General features: G+C 43.0%; 1 protein-coding gene across 1 annotated transcript in view; it reads left to right on the top strand.

Annotated features, from left to right (window-relative positions):
• Window positions 1-5904: 5904 nt before the first annotated feature.
• Window positions 5905-24708, top strand: part of LOC124556063 (mucin-5AC-like) — a 91946-nt gene continuing 73142 nt past the window's right edge. The window contains exon 1 of the mRNA XM_047130092.1: window positions 5905-6081. The gene's annotated coding sequence lies outside the window, so the exon portion shown is untranslated. The remainder of the gene's footprint in view (window positions 6082-24708) is intronic.

The following is a 24708-nucleotide window of genomic DNA, read 5'->3' as shown; positions in this document are numbered from 1 at the left end:
GCGGTTGAGATTCTATACATCGGTTCAGAGTATCAGTGAAAGATGGATACACAGAACATTCTACAACGAAGCGCCGAAGAACCTGATATAGGCATGCGTATCCCAGTAAAGAGCTACGTAAACAGGCAGAATACGGCGCTGCGGTCGAAAACACCATATAAGACAACAAGTGTCTGGTGCAGTTGTTAGATCGGTTATTGCTGCTACAATGAGAAGTTGTCAAGATTTAAGTGAATCTGAACCTGGTATTACAGTCGGCGCACGAGTGATGGGACACAGCGTCTCCGAGGTGGCGATGAAGTGGGGTTTTCCCCGTACGACCATTTCACGAGTGTCCGGTAAAACATCACATCTCTGACATTGCTGCGGCCGGAAAAAGATCCTACAAGAACGGGACCAACGACGACTGAAGAGAGCCGTTCAGCGTGACGGAAGTGCTACCTTTCCGCAAATTGCTGAAAATTCCAGTGATGGGCCACCAACAAGTGTCAGCGTGCAAACCATTCAACGGAACATCATCGATATGGGCTTTATGAGCCGAAAGCCTCCTCTTGTAGCCTTGATGACTGCACGACACAAAGCTTTACGCCTCGCCTGTGCTCTTCAACGCCGGCATTGGACTGTTGATGACTGGAAACATGTTGCCTGGTCAGACGAGTCTCGTTTCAAATTGTTTCGAGCGGATGGACGTGTACGGGTATGGAGATAAACTCATGAATCCAAGGACCCTGCATATCAGGAGGGGACTGTTCAAGCTGGTGGAGGCTCTGTAATGGTGTGGGGCGTGTGCATTGGAGTGATATGGGACCACATATGTCTAGATACGACACTGACAGGTGATACGTAACTAAGCATCCTGTCTGATCACCTGCATCTATTTATGTCCATTGTGCATTCCGACGGACTTGGTCAATTCCAGTAGGGCAATGCGACACCCCACACGTCCAGAATTGCTACAGAGTAGCTCCAGGAGCACTCTTCCGAGTTTAATCTCGTCCGCTGGCCACCAAACTCCCCAGACATGTACATTATTAAGCGTATCTGGGATGCCTTGCATCGTGCTGCTCAGAAGAGATCTCCACCCACTCGTACTCTTACTGATTTATGGACAGCCCTGCAGGATTCATGGTGTCACTTCCCTCCAGCACTACTTCAGATGTTAGTCGAGTCCATGCCACGTCGTGTTGCGGCACTTCTGCGTGCTCGCGGGGGCCCTACACAATATTAGGCAAGTGTACCAGTTTCTTTTGCTGTTTAGTGTATGATCTCTAAAGTTACCTCGTAACTGCACAAATATAGATCAGACAGTGACTCCGAGAGAAAGAAAGCAAGGAGGATTACGATTTAGGTTCCGTCCAAGTCGGGGATTTGAACCGTTCTTTTCCCGATTACTTTCGCACACTACATAGTAGTAAATGTTGTCATTGCGGTCTTCAACCCGAAGACTGGTGCGATGCTGCTGTCCAAGCTAGTCTTCCTGGGCAAGCCTCTTCATCTCTGAATAACTGCCACAACCTACATTCGTTCGCACCTGCGTACCGTATTAATGCCTACGTCTCCCTTTGCAGTTTTTATCACCCACACTTCCCTCCATTCCCATTTTGACTATTCCTTGATGCAACAGGACGCGCACTAACAACCAATCCCTTCGTTTACTCAAGTTTTGCCTCAATTTTCTTTTTTCGCAATTTCATTCAGTATCTTCACATTAGTTATTCGACCTGCCCGTCTAATTACAGCGTTCCTCTGTGGCACCAGACAGAACATGGACATCACGACTGAGGGCAATCACCACATCACGCAGAATTGCTTCCTAGTAAAAGTTGCTTCAGCACTAAGACGGTGTCATTTGGTTTAAATTCACTGAAATTAGTGGGTCGATGGGTACGAACGCAATGAAGATGCAGTAACATGACATTATTTCAGTGAAACCGATGAGAAACTGACAGCCTAATGGAACAAAAATGGTTAAGGTGACTGACTGCTCATAAAATGCAACAATTGCGGGTTTGTAGGCTGGTAATTTTTTTTATATTAATCGCAACATGCTTCTATTGCTGTCGCCTACAGTTACAGTTACAGTGACCAGATGTACATTTGTACAAGAGCAGGGGAATGAAGGAGGGGGAGGAGGAGAGGGGACGAGTTACAAGCATTATCTCAACACGTACTACTTGGTTTTATTTGACGTTGTAGAAAGAGTCATACCGTGACGACAGAAATTGAAAAACGCAACGCTGAAGAGAACCACGCATCACTAAACAACCATATTAATGAACACCGACGTACATGTGAGGCGGGTCATACACTACTGGCCATTAAAATTGCTACACAACGAAGATGACGTGCTACAGACACGATATTTAACCGACAGGAAGAAGAAGCTGTGATATGCAAATGATTAGCTTTTCAGAGCTGGCACCGGTGTCGATACCTACAACGTGCTGACATGAGGAAAGTTTCCAACCGATTTCTCATACACAAACAGCAGTTGACCGGCGTTGCCTGGTGAAACGTTGTTCAAATGGTTCAAATGGCTCTGAGCACTATGGGACTTAACAGCTGTGGTCATCAGTCCCCTAGAACTTAGAACCACTTAAACCTAACTAACCTAAGGACATCACACACATCCACGCCCGAGGCTGGATTCGAACCTGCGACCGTAGCATGAAACGTTGTTGTGATGCCTCGTGTAAGGAGGAGAAATGCGTACCATCACGTTTCCGACTTTGATAAAGGTCGTATTGTAGCCTATCGCGATTGCGGTTTATCGCATTGTTCGATATCCAATGACTGTTAGCAGAATGTGGAATGGTGGGTTGAGGAGGGTAATAAGGAACGCCGTGCTGGATCCGAACGTCCTCGTATCATTAGCAGTCGAGATGACAGGCATCTCATCCGCATGGCTGTAACGGATCGTGCAGCCACGTCTCGATCCCTGAGTCAACAGATGGGGACCTTTGCAAGGCAACAACCATCTGCACGAACAGTTCGACGACGTTTGTAACAGCATGTACTATCAGCTCGGAAACCATGGCTGCGGTTACCCTTGACGCTGCATCACAGAGAGGAGCGCCTACGATGGTGTACTCAACGACGAACCTGGCTGCACGAATGGCAAAACGTCATTTTTTCGGACGAATCCAGGTTATGTTTACAGCATCATGATGGTCGCATCCGTGTTTGGCGACATCGCGGTGGACGCACATTGGAAGCGGGTATTCGTCATCGCCATACGGGCGTCTAATCCGGTGTGATGGTATGGGGTGCATTGATTACACGTCTCGGTCACCTCTTGTTCGCATTAACGGCACTTTGAACAGTGGACGTTACATTTCAGATGTGTTACGACCCGTGGCTCTACCCTTCATTCGATCCCTGCGAAACCCTACATTTCAGCAGGATAATGCACGACCGCATGTTGCAGGTCCTGTACGGGCCTTTCGGGATACAGAAAATGTTCGACTGCTGCCCTGGCCAGCACATTCTCCAGATCACTCACCAACTGAAAACGTCTGGTCAATGGTGACCGAGCAACTGGCTCGTCACAATACGCCAGTCACTACTCTTGATGAATTGTGGTACCGTGTTGAAGTTGCATGGGCAGCTGTACATGTACACGCCATCCAAGCTCTGTTCGACTCAATGCCCACGCGTATCCACGCCGTTATTACGGCCAGAGGTGGTTGTTCAGGGTACTGATTCCTCAGGATCTATGCACCCAAATTGCGTGAAAATGTAATCACATGTCAGTTCTAGTATAATATATTTGTCCAATGAATGCCCGTTTATGATCTGCATTTATTCTTGGTGTAGCAGTTTTTATGACCAGTAGTGTATATCCTCTTCAAACGTTGTGCAATGAAGGTAGGGGACCTTACTTTAATGACAGTTCCGTGTTCGTAAAAAAAAATATATAGTCGCAGAATTACACTGAATTTGTCAAATTTCGACTGTCATTTTCACGATTTTTATTTGTCTCTTACGGGCCTACTGCTCTCTCCTTAAACCAATATGCACAAGTATTTTGTTCATATACCTGTTACACCCTGAAAAAAAAAATGTTATCTATGAGATTTCACTGAAATATATGACTTTGGTCACCCTAATTTCAATATATTTTGATATGTAAGTTTAAATAAAAGTGCTTATTTCTTGTGGCGATTACTAAGTTCTCTATGTTCAGGTGAAAGACTTTCTTTTTCACATAAAGTGCCGTAATGTTTGCTGCCGCTGTACTTCATATTTTTCATCTCGATTTTGCAAGAGTTTATTTAAACCGTAATTTCAACTTCACAAATAAAATTTAGTCTGACATGAGTATCACAGAAAGGGTGCTTCGATTACCACTATCCCACTGGCTACGAAACTCTCAGGTTTTGGTTTTAAGAAATGAATTATTCTTATTGAAACTGCATCTGATTTCTTAGGCATGTTACCACTTTCATTCCTTTGCTACTTCGACACCTAAAACATTGTGGTATTACAGATGCGTACTTCAGAAACGTTGTACCTCTGCTAGAAACTCTCTTTTAATGTGGTATGCTCGTACCTAATACATTCGTGTATCAGTTCTGACATCTCCAACTTCATCTCCAACTTTTTGACGTTCTTAAATTTATGTTCATATTCTCTAGTGCCCTAGCCATTAACTGGATACCAAACTGTTGAACTGTGTAGTGAATAAGCTATTTTACTCACGTGGCAATTAGAAATGTGTCGCAGGAATTCGCTGTGAATTGTAAGACACGTTTCTAAGCTGATGGACGCAATAGAGATTATTTCTTCAGTGCAGAACGGAAGTAGACCCGCTCTGAAATCCTCGTGTTTCCGATTAGTACTAAAATTAAAAGGAAACAGTTTTTCCCCTTCCCCATCACGCGATACACAACAATTCATAAAAAATTAGCCTCTTCGCTCAGAGAAATCTGTGTATTCCACAGGGAGAGAAAAAAAGAATTTCGTGCGGAAGAAAGATAAGCTATATACGATGTAGTGGGACCCCAGTAATATAATGGTGACATCATAACTACCACGTACTGATACGGTATATATCTGAGGAATAGAAATATTTGCCAGCGTACGAGAACTGGTATAAACCTGGTACCCGAAGTCTTAAAAAAGGTCCACAGATGTGAAAGCTGCCTCGTAATATTTTGCACTAACTATCCTACAGACCAGAACAGTGTTTTTACTGCGTTTTCAATAATAGTGCATCCATCCTCAATTAAATTTTGAACTGTAACTAACGTAACAAATACGGTACTGTAGCATTCGCATTATTTCAGTTGACTTTACGAAATCTTCCTGAAACTTTTGTCTTTTGTGAGAAATAGACATAAAAACTATCGTGGATTTGCTAGGCTTGATTTTATTAATCTGTATCGCCGTCTGAGATTATGATTGTAGTTCTCCTTACTGAAGACATTATTATAGTTGGAATAGAATGATTCATCGAGCTTTAGTAAAGGAGCAGACTACAGAAAAAACATCTTTAAAATGTCTGTTACTCTTCTCGGTCAGAAGGCTGAGACTGTCGAAAGCGTTCCTGAATCATCTTTAGGAAGTCTTCTACGGCACGGAGATCCTGTCACTGCTGCAGCTGCCGAAAGCCGAAGAACAGCTTAAGCAATGGTGCCATGAGGAACATAGAAGCAATGTATATGTCCCTACCTCACTTGGTGCAATGAAATAGTTACAATTACAAAACAAATATACCTTATTTGGATAGAGGAACAATACTGGAAATCATGGATTTCCAAGGAAACACTAGGTGCGCCGAATTACGGTTTGCATCAGCAGACTCAGACTACCATTAGGGAGTTTGTGTATGCCGTGTTATGTTGGCAGCGCGGAGCAGCACTGTGCGTGCGCCGAGGAAGTGTATTGAGTCGATAACTGCGGTGGAGAGGTGGGCTGTGCGTTGTGTGGTCTGTACTGTGTTTACGTTTCGTTGTGTTTCATTTACGCGTTGTTTAATAATGTTCAGATTGAATCATATGAATTCAGTGGAAATCGTATCAGTTATATCTATAGTTCGATAGAAAGGAGTGTTCGTCGATGATGGCCCTTATGATCCATGTGAGTATAGTTAACGAATTTTTGTATGGATTGCTGATGAATAAACGAAATATGGAGAGTATTACACTGCCAAAAGTTGCGGTAATGTACACGGCGTCTTTCAAATGTTAACTCTGGCTGATGGGTGTTCCCAGTCACAGTGGATACTTTACGCTTTTTAATTAAGTTAGGCTGTCAGGACCGCCGGAATATTCCATCAGTAGAAAATACATGCCGTATCAAATGTTATTTTGCATGTTTACTACATGCTTTTCTGCTTGAAATGTGCATATGATTCAAAGTTGTCTTAGGAACGTTGCATGTAGTTATAGCAGATTTAGGGCCTATAGCAAGATTTAAACTTCATAAGAAATGCCCATTGTACCTAATACTGTGTGTTTTATCTGCTGGAAGTTACTAAAAAGACAGGGAATGTGAGCATTCACAGCATCAGGATCTCAGCTGTTATAGTGGAAAACCAATGTCAGTCATGAACCAGTGCTATAAAGCAATGTGTGGTGAACATGATGGAGACTTTAGTACAGTTAGCTGAGACATATTGTAACTAGAATAATGGGCGTACAATATTTTTCATAAGCAGGATGTAAGGCGACCACACTTTAAAAACATATTGCTGTTATATATTCTGTATGCTTCTTTAACAGCTGCTAAAACTTCTCATGGTCCTATAATTGGGGAATAGATTTAATTAATTTTCAACCACAATTTGAAATCATACGAGACTTTCTGACGTTGACGATGTTTAAGTTTACATTTGGTTTGAAGCTCCATTCATATTACTGTCAGCCTCTCATCACCTGAAACGTGTGGCCTGTTCATTGTGTTATAGAGTAAACTTACATGGGAGATTCTTGAATTGCATTTGAAAAACAAAACAAGAGTGTCACACTTCCACCTCCCCTAAGGTATCTCGCACATCCAAGCTACAGTGGTGTACGGCAGTATCATTTGATTTCTATCTCAGTATTTTAGATATTACTGATTGTTGGCAAAGATCGGTACTGTGTGTGTGTGTGTGTGTGTGTGTGTGTGTGAGAGAGAGAGAGAGAGAGAGAGAGAGAGAGAATACAATGAAATATGTGACATCTGGACGTCTTGTAGTGGTATTCATTTTCTATTGGGACTAGTTTTTGTTCACAGAAGAATGTATTATCAGAATGAAATTTGTTAATTTCCAAGGCTTGTGGATAGCACACTAATATTTTCATGTATTTTCCAACCCATCTGGCACTGAGTTTTATGTTTTTCTGTCCGTTTTTGGTAATGTTTGCAATGGCATGGAGGAATAGCAAGTAGACATAATGTAGTATGCCGTATACAATCTCACCTGGTCACTGAAATGTCTTAAACGACCGGTTTCGGATGTCTAGTATCAGTTTTTCAAGTGAAGCAACCACTTTGCCTATATGCAAGTGAGACTGTGGACTTTGTATTATAACCATTGTCGTCTGGATTATGCTTAAAGTATCAGTCATTATCATGACAATTACACAATATGCTTTTTGTGTTAGTGCACCTGAGCAAACAAGAAAATATCGTTCACTATTAGCGGTCATGGCAGTAACCGGTCGCTTAAACACCATAACATTATAATTTATCATAATACAATAACTTCAGTATGTACTCAGTTAATTGTTGATTGGCTTATATATGTTGTTCAAACCTTGTAAACCCTTGTAAGAAGGAAGTACAGGGATACAACGTTGGAAAAAATAGTCTACAGAGCTTGTCCTGGCATTTCATTTATTTTACTTATAACGTTTAATTACCAAAGACACTATTGTGTGAAGTCACTTGATGCGTTTTAAATTACTATGGGAATTTTGTATATGGCTTTCAAGCGAAGGAAATCAGTGACACAGTAATGAAGCATCAATAGTTTCACCCTTTTGTTTTATCTCTCTGCTAATAGTGCTTGCCTTTTGCCATGTTTCGGACAGCATTGTGACATATCGGGTGGGTGTAGTACTCACGGTTAGGTCCCAAATTTGTCACTTCAGATACAAAAATTCTTGATCTGAAATTGTTACCCAGTGTGTGCTTCGAAAGCAGCGGGGTGTTCCGCTATACGATGCACGTGCGAAACGGCTGGTGCTTGGGGGGACAAGAGGCGGTTTTGAGCAGCACCCGCCATCCATCGGCAAGGCCGCGAAGCTTACCAGTATCCCTTTCTTCTGGTGGTGCCTGCTCTCCTGAGCGGTCGCTGCTACACATCACGCGTGTAAAGCGGCCGTGAAGAGTACCTACAATTGAACATCGTAGCTTGGTTGCCGAATATTGGTGTCCGGAAAACCTTACGGAGATTAAAATGTTGACTCATGAAAAGAAAATCAATAAGCAACTTTTGTAAATTTATTGTCCCGTATTGAACTTATCTTGCAATACTTTTCCACACAATATCTCTTCACCTGTTTCCTGTGTTTTTTCTTCTGTTCTTCTGAACATTATGTAGTTTGCCTAGAGGCTTTTCGGGATATTTGAAGAGCGCCGGAGCAAACCCCGATATATCCACGTTTGCTGTATTCGCGTGTTTGAGCTGTATGGGGGAGATACGGGAGTAATAATACATGCTGCCACAAAATAATTTTCAGCACAACGCGACATCAAGTGTTTTGTGGTGTGTTTCTTCGTTTTATAGCTTGTGGAGCCATTTAGAGATCACTATTTGTTACTTTCTGTATTAACAGCAAATGCGGATTTATCGGTTTTTGTTCCGGCGCTCCTCGTTTGTGATTACTGATTTTAGTTCGAAGTTTTGTCCTGTCTAGAAACATTTCTTCAAGAATGTCCGTTTCCTTTAGATCATTATGAAATTCATTTAACCAGTTGGTGTGCTTCTTCGCGGATATAGCTAAATTTGTAATTTTCTGTGATACCGTGATGTTATTTTTTCTACTTAAGTGACCATAAAATTGTAATCGCCGTTTCCTATTGTAACTGTGATCACTTATCTGTAACTTGAAATTTTTTCCTTTGATTCATTATTAATTCCAGTACTATTTTCACGTTTTGATCCTGAATTTTTTATTGTCTGTTATTGTCGACGGCGGCATATCATTAGCAGATGCTAGGCAATGAAAGTGCATTTTCTCTTGGAGACATCGACTAATAGTCATGTTTGCCCTGGGATTTTGACTTGAGCTAATAACTTATTCTCGGACTAGTATGAAACTTTATATGGATAATCCCTTCCTTCCCCCGTCTTGATCTCGAATGCCGCGGAAAGTTCGGGATTGATGTTGTCAGTCAGGCTTTGATCACAACCAAAAAAAGTGAAGTTCCGTTAATGCGTTAAACAGTGCCTGTCTGGATACCAAATATGAAGCCAACACATGTGATTAGTTTTTCAAATTTGAGAGATGGTTTTACGGTTGCGGATTTGTTCTACACGCAATCTGCTTTTTCGTAATGTTGGCTGGTGTTCTGCAATAGAGTGGTATGTAGCTTCTGTTCTAACCTGTTAAGATCGCTAGAGAGGATGTTGTAGCCAACAGAGTTTAGGGAGATTGCTACGTAGTTCATATCTGATTTTTCTTTCTTGTGGAGTGAACGTATCTATGCTCATTTCTGTTCTTTTTGTAGGCTATTTTCTCATTTCGCCAGCTGTAATATTACCTCAAGGCTTTTAAACCACTTTGTCATCATCTCTTTTCAACATTTTCACAATTATTATTGTCTTCTACTGGTGCTTTGTTGCTCCATTTTTTACTTCCACTGATTAGCAAAATTTGAAAGTAGCTTGTTGCGAGGAGTCGCAGTTTTCTTTGCTGTTTGTTCTCACTGTTTCATCCGGAAACCGAGACATAGGCTGGGACCTTCAAAATTATGAGCTTCGCCATAAAATTCCTTTTAGACTTTGATGTTCTTTGTTGTGAAGCTCTGATCAATTTATGTTAGTCTCTTGTGATCGTATGTACATATTTCTCCTCTGAAGCTTAAGACGATGATTTTTTTTTAAAGGGAATTACTACCAATTGATTTCCGATTTGAGTGTGTTCCATGGTAACCTCGTTTTCAGTCTTTTATCTTTCACTCTGTCACATGTCACCCAAATACTAACGTTTTCTTTTGAGAAGTCATCCCGGTCACGCAATGTCAGGGAGGCTAATTTTTAGTTGAAGGACTTTAGGCCTCAGTTCTTGCTGTTCTGATTGATGTCATTTTGTATTCATTAGACTCAATCTTTTCTATTACGGAAGTAGTATGGGTAACCATGAAGTTTTAATTATCACTACGAAAAAAAATCAAATTTGTGGTGGCGTTACATAGACGCTAGAGCTGCGCTCTACCAAAACTGCGGTTCGATAGTTTTGGTGCAGTACATAAATAACGTAGTAAATGCTAGGACTACCGGTTGTATTATTTGTCTTTTTGTTTTGCACACAATTATAACAGCATATCGTTCGGTTCCGTACAAAATATAAATTGCATTTTATAAGCAATAAAAATTAGCTGATAGCATATAATTATTGCTGTTATTTTGTACTCAATAGAACGTTCATCATGATGAAAGGCAAGAGTATCCAGCTATTACTGATTAGGGCGAATTTTTTTTATCAATAACGGAAACATGTTATATATAAGCTCGACGTATTATTGAAGCGACGTTTGATATGTTTCTATATTGGGTTATTTAATTTTGACGTTTTTTGAGGAAACTGCGTGTTGTGCCACTTCATAATAAATCTGTATTTTTTTGTTTTGTTTTTACAAACAACATCCCTTTGTCTCACGGCACAAATCAAGCATTTTCTAAAAAAAACATGGCTAGTTCCAGTTTTGCTATAGGTACTGTTTATTTTTAAGTAACGGACAGGAGGGTAATTATGTAGAACAAAAATGTTTGGTAGGTTACGCGGCCCTTTATATGTTCTCACTCAATTTCTAGACGGTTCACCGCTTTCGGTTTTTAAGGTAATCAGTAAGACTAGTAGGAATACTACCGTAGTGGACGCTTACTTACGATTCTCTACGGCACTGGTCCCCAAAGTGCAGCCCGAATCATGTATTTGTGAAGCCCACGGTAATCAGTCGCATTTTACAGTAATATACACGTAGCATCTAATAGCCGAATAAAAAAACGTCAACTTCAGTTAAGAGCTTCTTAAGAGAGTGTTTCTCCGGCTCAGTAACAAACAAGACTACTTAAAAACATTAATATTTTAGGATGACCTTAATTTTATTTGCCGTTAGTGAATTCGCCCGCTTGCCTCAGCGACATAGGGGTAACGCGGCCACTGCGGGGTTGTAGGGTGAGAGAGGAAATGTTGTAGTGTTGGTGTTACAGTACTGATTAGTCACACTGAAGCGCCAAAGGAACTGGTATAGGTGTGCGTATTCAAATACAGAGATACGTAAACAGGCAGAATACGGTGGTGCGGTCGCCAACGCCAATATAAGACAATTGTCTGGCGCAGTCGTTAAATCAGTTTCTGCTGCTACAATGACAATTTATCAAGGTTTAAGTAAGTTTGGACGTGATGTCATAGTCGGCGCAGGAGCGATTGGGCACAGCGTCTGCGAGGTGTCGATGAGATGGGGATTTTCCCGTAGACCATTACACGACTGTAACGTGAATATCAGGAATCCGATAAATCATCAAATCTCAGACATCGCTGCGGCCGGAAAAAGTACCTGCAAGAACGGGACCAACGACGATTGATGAGGTCATTGTTGGCAACCGGAATAAAATAATAATTGGATCGTTTTACCGACCTCCCAATTCAGATGATACAGTTGCTGAAAGGTTCAAAGAAAACTTGATTTCAAACACGTACCCGACTCACACGATAATAGTTGGTGGTGACTTTAATTTACCCTCGATATGTTGGCGAAAATACATGTTCAGTTCCAGAGGTACGCATAAAATATCATCCGAAATTTTTCTAAACGCATTCTCTGAAAATTGTTTCGAGCAGTTAGTTCATGAGCCCACGCGAATAGTAAACGCTTGTGAAAACACACTTGACCTCTTAGCAACAAATAATCCTGAGTTAATGACGAGCATCAAAACCGATTCAGGGATTAGAGAACACAGGGTTGTCGTAGCGATATTGAATATTGCAATCCCCAAATCCTCGAAAAATAAGCGAAAAATATACCTATTCAAAAAAGCAGATAAAAATTCACTTGACGCCTTCCTGAGAGACAATCTCCACTCATTCCAAATTAATAAGTGCAGACCAGATGTGCCTTAAATTCAAAGAAATAGTATCGTCAGCAATTGAGAAATTTGTACAAACTAAATTAACAAACGATGGAGCTGATCCTCCTTGGTACGCAAAACGGGTTAGAACACTGTTGCAGGAACAACGAAACAATCACGCCAAATTCAAGCAGACGCAAAATCCCCGAGATTGGCAATCTTTTACAGAAGCTCGAAATTTAGCGTGGACTTTAATGCGAGATGCTTATAAAAGTTTCCACACTGAAACTTTGTCTCGAAACCTGACAGAAAATCCAAATAGATTCTGGTCGTATGTGAAGTACGTTAGCGGCAAGAAACAATGCCTCCTCTGCGCGATAGCGATGGAGATACTATCAAAGACAGTGCTGCCAAAGCAGAGTTACTAAACACAGCCTTCCGAAATGCCTTCACAAAAGAAGACGAAGTAAATATTCCAGAATTCGACTCGAGAACAGCTGCCAACATGAGTAACGTAAAAGTAAATATCCTCGGAGTAGTGAAGCAACTTAAATCACTTAATAAAAGCAAGTCTTCTGGTCCAGACTGTATACCAATTAGGTTCCTTTCGGAGTATGCTGATGCATTACCTCCATACTTAACAATCATATACAACCGTTCGCTCGACGAAAGATCCGTACCCAAAGACTGGAAAGTTGCACAGGTCACACCAATAATATTCAAGAAATTTAGTACGAGTAATCCACTAAACTACAGGCCCATATCGTCAACGTCGACATGCAGCAGGATTTTAGAACATATACTCTGTTGGAACATTATGAATTACCTCGAAGAAAACGGTCTATTGACACACAGTCAACATAGGTTTAGAAAACATCGTTGCTGTGAAACACAGCTAGCTCTTTATTCACATGAAGTGTTGAGTGATATTGACAAGAGATTTCAGATCGATTCCGTATTTCTGGATTTCCGGAAGGCTTTTGACACTGTGCCACACAAGCGGCTCGTAGTGAAATTGCGTGCTTATGGAATATCGTCTCAGTTATGTAATTGGATTTGTGATTTCCTGTCAGAGAGGCCACAGTTCGCAGTAATTGACAGAAAGTCATCGAGTAAAACAGAAGTGATTTCTGGCGTTCCCCAAGGTAGTGTTACAGACCCTTTGCTGTTCGTTATTTATATAAACGATTTGGGAGACAATATGAGCAGCCGTCTTCGGTTGTTTGCAGATGACGCTGTCGTTTATCGACTAATAAAGTCATCAGAAGATCAAAACAAACTCAAAACGATTTAGAACTTCGGTTACACGATAAATCATTCTTATCTAAAAGCCGTAAATTCAACGAATTACCTAGGTATTACAATTACGAACAACTTACATTGGAAGGAACACATAGAAAATGTTGTGGGGAAGGCTAACCAAAGACTGCGTTTTATTGACAGGACACTTAGAAAATGTAACATACCTACTATGGAGACTGCCTACACTACGCTTGTCCGTCCTCTTTTAGAATACTGCTGCGCGGTGTGGGATCCTTACCAGGTAGGACTGACGGAGGACATCGAAAAAGTTCAAAGAAAGGCAGCACTTTTTGTATTATCGCGAAATATGGGAGAGAGTTTCACAAAAATGATACAGGATTTTGGGCTGGACATCATTAAAAGAAAGGAGTTTTTCGTTGCGACGGAATCTTCTCACGAAATTCCAATTATCGACTTTCTCTTCGGAATACGAAAATATTTTGTTGACACCGATCTACATATGGAGGAACGATCACCACGATAAAATAAGGGAAATCAGAGCTCGTACGGAAAGATATACGTGTTAATAATAGAGAATTGTGAAGGTGGTTCGATGAACCCTCTGCCAGGCGCTTAAATGTGATTTGCAAAGTATCCATGCGACGTGCTGTTCAGAAGAGATCTCCAGCCCCTCGTACTCTTTCGATTTATGGACAGCCCTGCGGGATTGATGGTGCCAATTCCCTCCAGCACTACTTCAGATGTTAGTCGAGTCCATGCCACGTCGTGTTACGGCACTTCTGCGTGCTCGCGGGGGTCCTGCACGATAAGCTGGTGTTCCAATTTCAATGGTTTTTCAGTGTAACAACGTATAAATTTGAAACGGAAATAACATGGATTCCTGAATGGACACTATAAAGACGGTCATCTCAAATGCGGTACACACAGGATGTTTCCGTGATGATATTACGAACTTGCATTGATGACGGAGAAGGGTAATCGTATCAATATGGCGTAAGGGACTCTTATCCGGAAACGATCGAGTCGATAGCTATAAGCGAAAATCGCTCTGATACCTCTCACAGTGGAATACATTTACCACGACTGTTGTTACTAACAGGGGAACCTCCCCATCGCACCCCCCTCAGATTTAGTTATAAGTTGGTACAGTGGATAGGCCTTGAAAAACTGAACACAGATCAATCGAGAAAACAGGAAGAAGTTGTGTGGAACTATGAAAAAAATAAGCAAAATATACAAACTGAGTAGTCCATGCGCAAGATGGGCAACATCATGGAGAGTGTGAGCTCAGGAGCGCCGTGGTCCCGTGGTTAGCGTGAGCAGCTGCGGAACGAGAGGTCCTCGGTTCAAGTCTTCCCTCGACTGAAAAGTTTACTTTCTTTATTTTGGCAAAGTTATGATCTGTCCGTTCGTTCATTGACGTCTCTGTTCATTGTAATAAGTTTAGTGTCTGTGTTTTGCGACCGCACCGCAAAGCCGTGCGATTAGTAGACGAGAGGACGTACCTCTCCAATGGGGACCGAGAACATTTGATCGCAAGGTCATAGGTCAACCGATTCCTCCACAGGAAAACACGTCTGATATATTCTATACGACACTGGTGATGGCATGTGCGTCACATGACAGGAATATGTTGTCGACCCACCTAACTTGTACACTTGGCGAATGGGTAAAAAGATTTTTCTACCTTGCCCGATTTAGGGTTTCTTGTGGATGTGATAATCACTCCGAAAAAAGCGATGAAAACATAAGAGTTTGTCACATAAACTGCAACAAATGAATGCAACAGTTTCACAGTCGCACAGTTTTCCCTGTGCTCTGTTAAAACATGTTTTTAACGTTTTCAAATTTTTCCGTGTGCAGACCGTTAAATCCTGCATATGTCCAAGTAAATCTGAGCACGTCCTGGAATTTTGGAGAGCGAAGTTGATTATGTGTGAGTGCCTGAACTTTGATAATAGTCAGAAAATAAAAAATTTTTTTCATTCGACAGTAGACTTGAACCAAGGATCTTTAGTTCCGCAGATACGCTAACCACGGGACCACGGCGCTCCTGAGCTCGCATTATCCTCAATGTTGCCTATTTTGCGCATCGACTACTCAGTTTGTATATTTTGCTTATTTTTTTCATAGTTCCACATAACTTCTTCCTGTTTTCGCGATTGACCTGTGTTCAGTTTTTCAAGGCCTATCCACTATGCCAACTTATAACTAAATCTGAGGGGGGGTGCGATGGGGAGGTTCCCTTGTAAGATTGTAGGGTGGACAACTTTCAGTAGTGTTAGTATGGGAGAACAATAAGAAAAGAAATGTCTAATAAACATGGGCTCTAAACGTATACCCTTAGATCTATGGTCAGTTGTTCAGTAGAAAAGATGTGTTGCGCAGAAGCTCTTAAGTCCTGCGGTTTAGAGCCCATGTTTGCTGAACATTTTGTTCTTGTTTTGGTCCATACTACCACCTCTAAACGTTGTATACCCAACAATCTTAACAACAATAATACCGGTACACCTATTACACTGTAATAGGCATCAGAACAACTATCACTTGTGACTTTCGACTTCGTTTCCGGACCAAGGTTTCTTACCTCAAATTGATGGATTTACCCTTCTGCTCATGCCTGAAAGTTTGTAGCATCATCACGGAATCAAATTTTTATTTGCAACTAGGAATATAAAATCAAATTACGGCTCTTGTAATGCAACGTAATGGGTATAAGAAATGTTGTGTCTCAGAAGCCTGCATGCTCGGTTCGCTAGACAATCAATCAAACAACTCGTATTAATGAGTTTTATTACAACAAAACAATACAATACTTAACTTTGAAGGATGTGTTGCAAGCAAGGGACGACATACGAAATAATCAGTCTTCTTCAGAATAGACAAATAAAAGACTGTGCTACAGAGAGATTCCTAACGAAGTGGCTGAGAAATGGGTCCCACCAGTAGAGCGCAGCGCTTATTTCCTCTTCACCTAGAGGCCGCTGCTGCCGCGTTGTCGTCCTGGAAAGGAGGTCGGTCAGCGTGCGATTGACTTCTTCTCACAGCCTTCTCTCCCCTGTCATTGCCGACTGGCTTGTTGGTGCTGACTTTACGCCGTAACAAGAAAAATTACATTCAAGACATTTAGTGAATATTTCTGATTATGTCTCATATTGCATAATGAATTTAAATAAAATCACTGTTATTAATCAATTAATCATCCGCTCACGCAGACAACACAGCACTTCGTCAGGCCTTTACTTAGTGTCACAACTTTTGGGATCGCTGAGGATGGCAGTAATCTGAAACAGACCAGTGAACACGAATTTTTCCGAATGGTGCCAGCTTTTAACGTTCAGTACTTGGTGGCCTGCGGTCAACTTATCAAGGCCTTACTTGACTAGTGTGTTGGGTGCTCACAACGTACTAATTTTTGTACGTTACGACATATGCGGCCCGAGGTGCCGCCGCACAAAGTCAGTATTGACTCTTCAACCAAAAATAGTTCGACGAAACTGATCTACACTCTACGGTAGTGCTAAACTCTAATAGACATCATTCAGTACGACACTGTTTTCCCAATGATGGATGACTTGGCAGCTACCTTGGTTGTAGAAGTCACCGAGTGCCATTCCAAGAGAATAAAAGGGGGGGGGGGACGCATTAGGCAAAATTTGTAGCCTAAAGCAGCAACGGGTGTGACTGTGTATTGTGCAGAGTGAGTTGGCGTGTTGTGCAGCAAGAGCACCACATTCAATAGCTTCCTGCGACGCTCCGCCTGGACAGTATCCCGTAACCTCGTCAGGTTATTCTTGTAGTACGTCCCTTAGACGGTTTGCCCCGTACGAGCATGAATCAGCGCTACACCACGACAGCACCAAGAAAGCTCAACGTCACCTTTGCCGATGACGGTTGGATCTTCACCTTTTTCGGCGCTGGTGAATCCACATGTTTGCACTACTTGCTTTGCCTCTTTCTCTCGGGATCATTTTGCTACATCGAGCACTCGTCCACGGTGATTAGATAGCTAACGATGGCCTCTGGTTTGGAGTGATGGAGCTGCAACATTTCCGCCGCTGCCTCTGTTCGGGCAGTCGTGGAATCCAGCTGGCGGCGACCTTTGTCATGTTCAAAATATAGTGTAAGATACTGAAAACTGATTTGTGACTGATTTTTCACTTTTTTACCCACCATCGCCTCAACTATGATAGCCGGTGTTTGAGCACCAGGGCCTCCATTCCTCTTGAGATTTCCGGTTCTCAACAAAGGGACAGTCTGCCACTTCATTCGTCGTCATTAAGGCTTGTTTAACTACACTAGAAGCGTCTGTGCCACCTGCCCATCGTCCCAATTCACGGCACGTTTTCACCGTGTCTTCCACCAACTTATCACGGATGGTTGCAGCGTTGTTCTCCATCAAATGCAGAAAACGGATTACCGCATGACACACCACTTTACCAAAGGGCTGCTCCATTTTCTTTTCGCTCCTCTAGCTTCGTGCTACGGTTTTGTGGCTCGAAGGTTTCAGTGTGTACCAAGGCTGCAGATTTGTACCTGTAAACAAACAATTAATTACGTAACTTTATTTTTGCGAGGTGGTAATTAAAACTTTGACTACCCTTCGCAGCCGATGATCTGAAATATATATAGAATACGCAATATTTCTTTTTGGTTGCGTATGGTAACTTTCATATGATCTATTCCAAATTATTCTTAATAGTGATTAGAGAGCACCAGTAAATGTGTTGACATGTGCTTTAGACAAAAGAATAGACATATCAATAATTTTTCCCACATTTTGCATGTTCTTTCACGTGCTTGGCATGGGCGTCCGCAGAAATTTATCTAAAAGGGTGCTACAAAATTGTCATTTTTTATACAAGTGACTTGGTCGGTTTCGAGACTTACAACGTCATGAGAACTAAATTTTATAGGTGACACAAATGAACTTATTATATCCCAGAGAGTTGGTGGACATCATTACAGCGAGGAAGCGCTGCAGCAAATACAGTGTGTTCGGTAATTACCGTCACAAACGTCTAGAACTTGCAGAGGGGGGTGAGTACATAATATTTTGAATAGGATCGCATGTCCAGAAACGTGCCGTTTCCGTTCTGTGATGGTTTCAATTAAGATGTTTAACTCATCCACTTCCGCTTGAGGAATTGAATTAGTTGTGACGCAGTACAATTATGATGTACCAATTCGAAAGGAAACATAACGAAACAACCATTTAGCACTTAAGCATGCAATGTTTGTGTTAATACAAAAGAATGTGCGTAAGTGATAAGTGGATGTTTCGTTATGGTGCCTTTCGAATTATTACCTAGTAATCGTACTGCGCCGCGCCAAATGAAATTCCCGAAGCAGAAGTGGATGGGGTGAACATCTGAACTGAAACCGTCATAGAACGAAAACCTTACATTTGCGAACTTGGATTCCTATTGAACTCCCCTCTAAATGTTGTAGAAGTTTGTGACGGAAATTTCCGAACACCCTGTATGTATGAAAAGGCCGCGCGCAGAATCACGGTTGGAATGGAGAGAAAGGTGGGGGGGGGGCTTGGTGTTCGGTTCCGGTTCACAGGAACTCTGCAACTTATACCAGCTCAGGACAGGAACTCCGCATCTTGGCAAAAGCCGTCCTGTCCACCAGTACATGAGCCTGCCGTCTAACCTGCAGAATCGTATTTTCCAATTGGTCATCAGTAAGCCACAGACAAGTGTAGCAATTTTATCACATTTTACAACAATGTACAAAACCGTAACACATTCTCTTACATTTCGAGACTGAAAGAAAGGTGGCGGAATAAAGTATATGACAACGAGCTTCGGTTGCTAATACTTACATTCAGAAAATATTCTGAAATTAAAGAAAACGTTTAAATTTTGTATGAAACATACTTCAAAACGTGCAAACTGTCAGTTCACCATTTTGCAATTGCACAATTTTTTTCTGGATGAATATTTGTCTCTCTCTGATTTTACTGTCCGTTTTTAGTAAGGAACCACACCCGACACTGTTCAGCCAAATTATAAAAATGTAAATGTTAGAGTGACTGGATTCAAAGAGAGTTAAATCGAGAATGAAAGCTCGCGCATGCGTTTGTCGTTCTCCAAAGCGCAGAGGACTATTCTGCCCCAATAGGTGAGAAAGATGTGATTTCCTCACCAATATAATTTTCCAACAGTATATACTGACGAGCCGAAACATTTTGAGCACCTGCTTAATAACTTGTTGGTCCGTCTTTGGAACGCAATACGTCACCGATTTGCGTGTCATAGATTCGACATATTGTATGTTGGTTTGTGGAGGCATGTCGCACCAAATGTCCACACACAAGTCATGTTATTTCCTTAAACAGCTGATTTGTGTGCGCGGTGATGACGTCCGATAGTAACACAAACGGGTTCAACTGGATTCGCATCAAGAGAATTTCCTGGCCAAGACATCAACGTGAGTACACCATCATGCTCCTCAAACCACTGTAGCATAGTTCGGGCTTTGAGACACCGATAATTATCCTGCTGGAAGATATCTTCGCCGGCGGTGAAGACATCAAGCATGAAGGGGTGTAGGGGGTCCATAGCTGTCAGCGAGTCTTCGATTATTACTCCATGTCCCATGCTAGCGCAGCAGGATGTCCCCCAAAGCATAATACTGTTTCCACCAGCCTGCGTCCTTGGGGCGCTGCACTTTCGAGCCGCCGTTCACCCCGGTGTCATCGATGACGGCGTTTGTGGAGACGACCAGCGTCCTAGTGTAGTAAAAATGTGATTCACCCGAAGAGCGGACACTTTTCCATTGGTCGACGGTCGTATCCCGATGATCCCGTGCCCAATGCAATCGTAATCGACGATGTCAACATGTGAACACGTAGGGGTGTTCTGCTGCGGACCATGTTCAACAATATACGATGAACGGTGTGCTCCGAAACACGCGTGCACCAGCATTGTGCTCTTTGGGCAGAGATGCAACAGGTCGCATCCTGCTTTACAGGGCAGGCAAGCCTCCAAATCCCTCCTTCTGTGAAGAGTCGTGGACGTCCAACCACTTATAGCCCAGTGGTACTTTCACAGTCATTCTACCACTTTTCATATATGTTCATTGCAGTAGCACGTGAACATTTAACCAGCTACGCCGTTTTCTAGATATTCGTTTCCAGGCTCTGACGATAATAATAATACGTTTGTCAAAGTCGCTTATGTCAGTAGATTTCCCCATTTGCGGCACGTGTCGTAGCTAGAATGATTCCCATCCGTCTTTGAACCACTTATATACTTTCCGTACCGTGTCACGTTCCCGCAACTCACTAGGAGCGGTGGGCTATGGTCATAATGGTTTGACTGTTCAGTGCACTTAAGATTTACACTGTTATCCGTTTTCGTTATTACTTGTACTAGATGTCTAAAAAAACTTTTTTTAAAAAGTACCTTGACACTAGATTCGCCACTGCCGCGCTTTTGACTGACAGCAGACTCAATCTCAAGTGCCCTTTTCTATCCCCCACTCCCACCCTCCCCTCCCATTGTCTTCACATCGACGCCTGGTTCAAATGGCTCTGAGCTCTATGGGACTTAACTTGTAGGGTAATTAGTCCCCTAGAACTTAGAACTACTTAAACCTTACTAACCTAAGGACATCACACACATCCATGCTCGAGGCAGGATTCGAACCTGCGACCGTAGCGGTCGCGTGGTTCCAGACTGTAGCGCCTAGAATCGCTCGGCCACCCCAGCCGGCTCGACGCCTGTGCTGCTAGATGTAATCCAAATGCTCTCCTACATTTCCTTTTTGCCAAAATTTGACGTGGTGTATTACAACTAGTTTCGTTACTTATGCTAGGAGTTTCCAAAAGTTATTAGATTTTTCTAGGTTTTTTTAGCTTATACTTGTTTGTGGAGGCTTGAACATTGATTGACCTGTCGCACTGTTTCCTGATACGGTCTAGAGGACTGAAATTCTTTCGGTAGGAGATGTGAAACGTAGCAATGAATTGTTTACTGACTAGAAATCAAGTACCAAATGGTGGTAGTTTCTTTAGAAGTCTACGTTGCTGTCAGTCCGTTATAGAACCTCTAATTTCCTGATTCAAAATGATTTTCATCTCTGTGCCAAGTTTCTTGTAGTGCTGGATTTCAATTTTCAGTTCATCCAGTAAATCGGTAAATTGTGTCTGGTTTTAGTAATTTTTTGATGTTTAAAGTTTCTATGAAGTTTAGGCGTTCGGTTGAGGTAATTTGGGAAGCTCCGTATCATTCCCGCATAATACTCTCATTCTCTCAGAATCCGACGACCGAGATAACATATTTGCCACGTTATATATTTACAGAGGTTTCCGTCATTCAATAAGATGAAGAGAATAGGAACATTGAACTCAATCGATCTCGTTTCAACTAACGTATGGAGCCTTAGGGGCTGCCTCAAGGGCTTTTCCTGCTGTTTTTTACAGTTTCTCTAGCCGCCGTTTCCAATGTGTGTAACTTTGCCCGCGTTAGTAAGCGGTAAGTGCACGAGGAGGGGGAAATCCAGAAACCGCACTGATAGAATGTATGGTTGTGTTCAGCTATGTTGTAGCCGGGGACCTAACGCGAAACGTAAGCCCGAGTGGCGGGAGACTGTCGGTGTGCTGAGCGACTCGCTGTTATTGATATCGTGGCTCTTGGCGAGCCGACTCACATTCCTCACAGTTCACAATATAGAGCAGGTATTGTCAACATATAACATGTGGAAAAACTTGGCTTTTCGGGCTGCAGCTTTTGTACATCCTGAGCTAAGCTCCGACCATGCCACGGATCATGCCAGTTTAAAGGTTGGCAAAGCCTATTTACGCCATGAATTGGGAGTTTACAATAGTCTGTTGGAGCAATACGAGGAGGACTCTCTCACATTCGTACTGAAAAAGAGGACGACTCGGCAATCGAATATTTTATACAAGTCCTCCATACGTGTGATCGCGACAGTAGTGCAGGGTTAGCGACTGAAGCTCACGCTAGGGACCTGCCCCCAGAGATTGTCGTCAGTATGCCAAATGCAGGACTCGACGACAGTGACAGCGATTTCGGGACTCTTCTGATGGGAGAATGATGAGGCGACTTGAGTCCATTGTCAAGAATGAGTTGCACGACCATTGAGTCCGCATCTGGGATGAAAAGCTTCGATCCGCGGAACCTGACGGAAATCATCGAAAATTTTGGGATGTGGTCCAGCAGTGGATGAAGGCCACCGCTATCACGGTGGAAACGGTCTAGCCTACCCCGAACAAGAAGAAGTGGAAATTGTTGCCAAATCTCTGGGGTTACTGTTACACACTCAAGTCATCTGGAACGGTATCGGGCGCCAGCTCCGCATCCACAAACCACCGGCCCGTAATTTACGGTAATTTCGTGACCTGTGTCCATGTTACGAGTAATCGCTGCTATATTGCTTTCCAAAGGTGGACGAATACGTTATTAAACTAGTGGTCATAATGTTTTCGCCCATCACTGTTTTTCATATATACAAAAATAGTGCATTTAGTGATCAATATTCAAACTGCAGACTTTTTGGAAAGTCACCATTTTATAATCAGTGAGAGAAATCCAAAAAGAATGTCCCCAAGACTAAGGGAATTGCGGTGGCACCCACACCACCGCTACCTACAAGCTCTGTGCGGATGAGGTGAAGATTCTGGCGTCCGCTGAGGACGTAAATCTCGCCGGATCCTCAGACACAATGCATATAGACTGCTCAGGCAAAAAGTCGGTGGCAGCAGGTGACCCTGAGGTGTAGACTGACTCATTGAATGTTCCATGCCTTCCCAGTCTCACGATGACGTCATCCTCCGGTGGAATTGCGGCGGTTATTTTCCACCGCCTGGCTGATCTACGGCAACTGTTAAGCTTTACACCTGATTTCTGCATTGCCCTCCAGGAAACCTGGTTCCCGGCAATGCCGACCCCTCCTCTCGGCGGCTACAAGGGATGCTACAGGAACTGTAGCGACTGTAATCGAGGGTCTGTATTGAAACTGTGTCCCTTCAAACCCTCTTGAAGCTGTGGCTGTCAGAATAAGGACGACGCAGGAAATAACTGTCTGCAATGTATATCTTCCTCCAGATGGTGCAGTATCCCTGAATGTATTAACTGCACTGATTGATCAACTCCTTTCCTACTTTTGGGATATTTAAACGCCAATAATCCCTTGTGGGACGGCACTGTGCTTACTGGCCGAGGCAGATATGTCGAAGCTTTACTGTCTCAGTTCGACCTCTGCCTCGTAAATACTGAGGCAGCCACACACATCAGTGTGGCTCATGGTAGCTACTCGGCCATTGATTTATCAATTTGCAGCCCAGGACTTCTCCCATCTATCCACTGGAGAGCATATGACTAGCTGTGTGGTAGTGACCACTTCCCCATCTTTCTGTCGCTCCCCAGGCGTCAGGCCCATGGACGCCTGCCCAGATGGGCTTTAAACAAGGCGGACTGGGAAACTTTCACCTCTGCTGTCACCGTTGAATCTCCCCCCTACGGGAACATCGATGTTATGGTTGAGGTGGTGACTACAACAATCGTTTCTGTGGCAGAAAACACGATCCCTCGGCCTTTAGGGTGCCTCCGGCGAAAGGCAGTCCCTTGGTGGTCGCCGGAAGACGCTGAAGTCATTAAGGAGCGCCGGCGAGCTCTAGAGCGGCATAAGCGGCACTCTTCCCTGGAGCTCCCCATAGCCTTTAAACGGCTCCGTGCCCGCCAACTTATCAAACGACAGAAGCAAGAGGGTTGGGAGTGATACGTCTCGACCGTTGGGTGCCATACGTCACCTTCCCAAGTCTGGCAAAGATCAAACGTCTTTTCGGGTACCAGACCCCAATAGGTGCTCCCGGTGATACCATAAATGGCGTGTTATCTACCGACGCAAACGCAATTGCCGAGCACTTAGCTGAGCACTTTGCTCGAGCCTCTGCGTCGGAGAATTACCCCACAGCTTTTCGCACTATCAGACGGCATTATCATTCACTGCACGCCCTGACTATGGGAGTGTAGTTTGCGGTTCGGCGGCACCCTCAGCATTGCGTTTCCTCGACCCAGTGCACCACTGTGGCGTTCGCCTAGCGGCGGGAGCTTTTAGAACAAGTCCGGTGACCAGTGTCCTGGTAGAGGCGTGCACAACTGCTCGCCATTTATGTTGCACACATTCGTAATTCTCCTGAGTATCCGACTTACCGTCTCCTTTTCCCACTCGCAGCGGTTCATCTC

Source organism: Schistocerca americana, chromosome X (genome assembly GCF_021461395.2).
Source record: "Schistocerca americana isolate TAMUIC-IGC-003095 chromosome X, iqSchAmer2.1, whole genome shotgun sequence".
Taxonomy (NCBI): domain Eukaryota; kingdom Metazoa; phylum Arthropoda; class Insecta; order Orthoptera; family Acrididae; genus Schistocerca; species Schistocerca americana.
The sequence above is the reverse complement of the archived record's forward strand: the minus strand, read 5'-3'. Positions and strand labels throughout refer to the sequence as shown.